Here is a 6,533-nt window from a genome sequence, read left to right on the forward strand (position 1 = left end):
GCAATGTGGAAAATTCCATAATGTCCAAAAACCCTCAGCAATTTGTAAATATTCTTCTCTTGAAGGAGTTCGTTGATAGATAGGACCAAGAAGTCTTTCAAATACGTCACACGTCTCTTTAATTATTTTATGTACTGTTAGGGCCACTTCGACCAACGTCGATTAACTTTAATCGACGATTAACTCAATCACCAGTGTCGCCAACAACAAGATATTTGTCGCTGTGTATGTCGTTCTTAACCAATCTTTTCAAATATTATACTACTTCTCTTTAATTTGAATAAAAATGTTTCGATTTTTATTTAAAATATCTACGAAAACGTGTTTATGTAACATATGGATAGAATTATTAATTTTTTATTATTTGATGAATACGAGGGTTATGATCTTCCAGTAAGAAGGAATCGACGAAAAATACATATAATCAGGCCACGTATAAATTATTTAGAAATTTTTGTCATTTTAAAAAAAAGATTTGCAATATCAAAGGAAAACTTTAACATGATATTAGAAAAAATTTATGTTGAATTACAACATAAAACTAATCGGTATGTATAAATATTTAATACAACGATTTAAAATTGTTACCATAAATTGTTAAAATAATGGTAATAATTGTTAAAATAATTACCATATTAAAATAAACTAATAAACTGACAGCTAGAATACATATATATGCATTCCCATAGTATGTATAAAATTTTTTAATGTTTTATTTTTTTATAATAATGTTGTTGGCGACACTGCTGATTGAGTTAATCGTCGATTAAAGTTAATCGGCGTTGGTCGAAGTGGCCCTTAATAAACCAACACGATAGGCAAAAGCAACTGCTGGAACTTTGTCTCCAATCAGAAATCTGTAACATCATTATCAATATTATAATATTAATTGCCAAACTGTTTTTACACATATGTATTGTTAGACTACGAGTAATCCGAACATATACCGCAATGTAAAAGCAACTCTTTGCTCTGGTTCAAGTGCCCGTGGACTTCGTTTCATTAAACTTGGATTAACAATGTCCATCAAGTGCTGGAATGTTGGCAGTGTCATACGTGTATACTTGTGGAACATTTGCTCATCTGTTTTCATCTCCTGAAAAAAATTGTAAAACGCTCTTTGCTGTCTTCTCCTTGTGTTAATTGGTCGTACCCAGACACGCCGACGGCGCGGCGGCGACGATGACGTTCACGGTTTCTACGACGTTGCACCAAAAGTGCTCCCATGTTGACCAGAGCAATTAACAACAAATCGAAATCATCCATTTCTGTAAAAAGACAAATGTAATTCAATCTAATGCAGTCTTCTCGAATTAAAATCACATTCAGAATTGTATGAATTAATTGCAAAAACGTTAAAGAATGGCCAAACAGCGCAAACATCAAATATCAAAATAAGTGAAAAATATTCAATGATACATACAAATAATAAAGTATTATTCGAGAAAATTAACCAAATCAAGAAAATGTTTTAATAATGAATTTTTACACCTAAACTGTATATGAAACTTACCGAAAATTATGAGATGCGTTTATTTTGCAATAAATTACAATTTCTGGTGATCGCCTCGGACTCGACGACGTCTCGCTATCCGTCTTCGGATCTTGCGCCGATTTAGCTTTCGACGCGTCTTGATTCGAGTTTGCTTGCGTCTTGTTAGTCGCGGAGCTCTGAGCCTTCAAAGTAGAAAGCAATTTGGATACTTCGGCACACAAAATCAAATTAACCTCAAAACACTATGTTTACGAAACTGAGACAATTCACACTAATAATTATATACGGTCACTGTCAGTTTGTAATTTCATTACGTTGATACTTAAATAATGAGAATACTTACGTGTTAATCAATATAAATCCGTTCTTTGTTCTTGATCACTTTTCTAGAAGGACCGACTACAAGGAGAATGTATGTGCTTATGCCCGTGGCTATGCATTATGTATTTTTATGTAGATTGAAAATCCAGAAGCCATGGGTAGAATACAGAAACCATAGCGCATGCGCTATGATATCTGCCATTCTGCTATAGGCAGATAAAGTAATACCACAGCGCATGCGCTATGGCTTCTGCATTCTGCCTATGGCTCCTGTAATTTTATGTGCTTCCACCTTTACACGATATTTTTAATTATTCCTCGCTTTGACTAATATGGGTATGATATAAGCTCTAACGTCATCAAAATTCACAAAAATATTTTATGAATACTTAGAATCGATGAATTTGAAGATTTTCTCTTCATCTCTCAACTGACTAGAGAGTACCTGTAGAACCTCCTTAAATGACTATACGATTAAGCATATTTATTATTTTTAAAATACGTATTAAATTTTTTAAATAATTTTAATGTTTTTTTCCAATCTCGCGACATTTTAATTCATAAAATATTTGAAAGTAGTCGACAACTAATTATTGATATCGGTAAAAATTTTTTTGTACCACAGGCGTTAAAAGATATAAATAATATTATTTTAGATAATCACATAAAAGATGTCAATAATATATATGTAGGACCTGAATGCGAAAGCCTTTTACAGACATTACCTTTAGAATGCGCGCAAGGAATTAAAAGAGATTGTTTAAATTTTTATGAAACTTCACTTCGCGAAATGTTGAAACGTTTACCATATAATGTTATTTTTGAACAATTAATGTTTTTACAGCCAAAAATTGCACTTTACTATGGAGGTAGAACAAAAATTATAGATTTGACTTTACTTGCAACGCGTATAGGATGTATTGATATTGAAAAATTAAATTTTGAATGGAAAAATCTACCTTCTATTTATAATGATGTTCAGAAAGCTCAGTTGGAACTTTTAGAAATTAGATATGTGGAAACAAATATTTGAATTTGAAGATATTAGCAGGGGAAAAATGTTTCCAAATTTAGAATTATTAGTTCATTCAGTTCTTTCTTTTCCCCATTCAAATGCCGAAGCCAAACGCGTTTTTTCCATAGTTACAGATGTAAAAACTAAGAAAAGAAATCGATTAGCAAATAATACTAAAGAATAAGAGGATAAAGAACTTTACTTTATATACCCCAAAGAGCCTTAAAGGGCATTTTGAAGGGACGTACCCTTGGAACCGGTGGCTGAAGTCACCGTTCCAAGGTCGGATCCTTCACGCCAACAGACACCGTGCGAGCCGATGGACCAGACGGAGGTGATCCCGAGGAATCCGAGCGCCGTACGACCAAACGAGGAGGTCGACCAATCAATGGGGTTGACCGAGGCCGAGGTACAATTGTTCATGGCTAATAACGACGCCGAGCAATTGGACCTGTTCCAGACAATACCGGAGGCCATCGAGGAAGAGATTGTGGCACAGTGCGGGAACAGCCCGCTGGACCGCTGGACATACAGCCGAGCCAATCGAGGGACGAGGAGAGCATCGACGAGCAGCCCGACCAAACGGAGGCGCCGGAGATAGCGGCGGGTGCGGCGACAGCCCCGTAGGAGAGATCCCGACCTGATTGCGCGACACCGTCCATTTTTGGATTAAACGGCCAATTAGGGAGCCGCAGTCGATACACCACGTGTGTAGACAGTCTTTTAAGTTTTTATTATTTTGTTCACGATTTTAAAGTCTAGTACGTCCAAGAACGAAGTTTTTATTTTATTTGTCGAGATTGAACTATTTAGAAAGGTTTACGCGAATTGCGCGACGACTGACCCAACAGGTCTTATTTTATATTAATTTTACACTTATTTTCGCGATAACGCATGTAACGACCAATTAGGAGCGTCGGTGATTGAATATAATATATTTTACACAAGATAAGCAAAAGCAAACACCTGAAAACCCTTTCAACCAATCCCACGTATCCTCGAGTGAATTATCATTAGAAGCAAAAGACAGAGCCATCGCGAGAGCCAATCACAGGCCATGGACTCTGATAAATTCAGAATATTAGTTCTTGCATTCATTTTCATACTTTTTGCGATTTCTATCGTATGCATATTACTTTTAGCTTATTCGCATTCAGCGGGAGCACACCAACCATATTATCTAACGTAGAGTCAGTAGAGTCAGCGAGATGCGGCTTAAGGAGTACCCAGTGGTCACTCTGATCATATTCATACCTTTGATTATCAGTTTTCCAGAAATTCATACAGTTAGCATGATATTTACTCTATATACCTTATACATCTTATTGTTAAGCCTCGAGATCGATCCTAGATTGATTCCCGACGAGCGATGAACCAATCACGTCAGATTAAGCGTGTATTGCGTCCGAGAACCAATAGCGTCCGTTCTATATACTTCAGTTTTAATTATGCATGTTTCACAAGTTAATTGCAGTTTTGACACAATGTCGAGTAGCGACAGCCAATGGGGCGAAGCCCTGATAGTTTTATATCGATTCGTCGAGTTTTACTTTAATTTACCTTATTCACAGACCTTGTTGTCGACGAGAGCCAATAGGAGCGAATCCTGGCCAATTTCACGTTATTTAATTCATTTCGAAGTTTTCTAAGGCCTTCAGCCTATCGGAGCGCACTAAGCGACTCTGCCGAACGAACGCGGCGATCCGACCAATGAGAGACGAGCACGGCTCGAAGTAGCGAGATTCGCATTGTAACGCGTTTAAACGTTCTATTACGATGACTTTTATGTTTTCCCTGTCGAAACTGTTAAGAATTATTATTATTTTATTATTTTATTGTATGCGATACGCATCTTATATACTTACCGTCGGAATACTTACCGATGACGATTTCCCGTCCAATGATTGGGCGAGACGATCCCACGAAGTCCGGTACCTGAAAGAAAAGAAGAATTAATCGATGTATTGATTCTAGTACGTGTTACTTACCTGCGTAATGTCGGATCGTCTAAACGACCTAGATTGGTCACTCGGAACCGTTCCGAGTGACTAGCCCGCGAACACGCACTATGTGCTGTTGCGACGGCTGGCATTGGTTGACGCAATGCGGAGACCGCAGCGAGAGCTCATGTCCGCCGTCCAATCGGGATTCAGCATCGTGATTGAGCTGAGCCAATAAACCGGCTCAGTTAGTTGCCAATTGGTCAACGACACTCAGTGGATTGTGTCACCCGTAATACAGCGACGCGATTGGCCGAGAGCGAGGAGACGCGCGAAATGCACGAGACTCGCGCCAAAAATAGAGGCGTTGCGCCGGCGCGAGCAGCCATAGTGGGAGAGCGAGACCCGTTCCTCCTGGACAGTCCATCGTTGGCACTCGAAGCGGCAACTCGTGCTCGGTTCCGCGTAAATCATTCGAACCCGATCGACTTATCCCGTTGTCCGCTAGCGACATTAGCGTGATTATTGCAGTTTATTCGTGTTTGCGCGATAACGGGAGTTAATTGTGCGACACGCGAACGACCCAGAGAGTCGATACAAGCTCAATATCGTCGGTACCGTTGAGAACGTGTCCGCGATCGTAGCACATGCTGTAAACCAAGGATATATTAAATTGTTATTTGTTTATAATAAACAAAGACTCTTTATTCGCGACCCCGGTGAAAATCCTGTCCGAACATCCGTGATTTACGTGCGCTTAACCAGGGCGTGGCCGACGGCCTTGAACACGTCCGCGACGTAGAACAGCGGCAGCCGTTACGCTGGAAGGAAGGAAGGGGCAACGCATTGCATCAGGGTTTCTGTATTCATCCAAAAAATACAGTGGCGACCGTAATTACAGCCCAAGTAGTAAGTGGCTATTTTATTCAATTTCAACAGCGTCAATCGTTGATCCGGTCACACCCTAACCTCCAATTCATCCACTACCTTACTGTTTCCTCCTTTGGACCAACAGTTTAACGTCTCTTCCGAAAGACGGAGCCCAGTTTTCTCCACATCTTGCACGGAGGGGCGCGGTTTTTTCGGAAAAAAACTTTTTCATGATTCATGGCTCTAGTGGACTCGAACCTGGTTCCTCAGATTACGAGTCTGGCGCTCTACCACTAGACCACACCGCCGCCGAGCAAATAATACTATTTTTGCCATTTGTAATATTCGATCTTGTTTCCAGGCTAAAGGCATTAATTGTACTACTTTTGAAGTAGAATACGAACACCTTAAATTATATTCATGGAAAAATTTAAATGCATCCGGTAGTTCATAAAAATAATTTTTTTATTTAATTATATTTTTATTGAATTTTTTTTTATAAATCGCATTGTGCTGATGTCTGGTCGGTGCATGCTAGAAAACGATATGTGATATATTGTTTTAATAATTTGTTTTAATAAATGTTTAACTTTTTTTAGTTTTATCTCATCACGCACGCATACACAACGTGCGTCGGAAATGTTCCTGATGGACATAACATTCGTTAATTTTATTTTTTCTTAATAGAAATGTAATTTTGTTTTAGTTTGTTTCAGTTTTTTAAGTTTTCACGATTTTCTAGATTACAGCATGTGATATTTATTAAATGACAAAATATATGTATTATGAATGTGATACTAGATTATTAGAGTATTAGGTTAGTAATACAATTTGTGATAACAGAATATAAACAAACAAATAACTTCCTTCGCCAGTGGATAAATTCAAAATA

General features: G+C 38.2%; 1 long non-coding RNA gene across 1 annotated transcript; it reads right to left on the reverse strand.

Annotated features, from left to right (window-relative positions):
• Positions 1-800: 800 nt before the first annotated feature.
• On the reverse strand, positions 801-1,915 carry LOC112465145. The gene is made up of 4 exons (XR_003041983.1): positions 1,839-1,915; positions 1,514-1,677; positions 948-1,268; positions 801-857 (listed from the first exon to the last, which is right to left on the reverse strand). It is a non-coding gene; the product is annotated as an uncharacterized LOC112465145 (long non-coding RNA).
• Positions 1,916-6,533: the final 4,618 nt, after the last annotated feature.

This window comes from Temnothorax curvispinosus, unplaced genomic scaffold, assembly GCF_003070985.1.
Source record: "Temnothorax curvispinosus isolate PA1 unplaced genomic scaffold, ASM307098v1 QBEX01014927.1, whole genome shotgun sequence".
Taxonomy (NCBI): Eukaryota; Metazoa; Arthropoda; class Insecta; order Hymenoptera; family Formicidae; genus Temnothorax; species Temnothorax curvispinosus.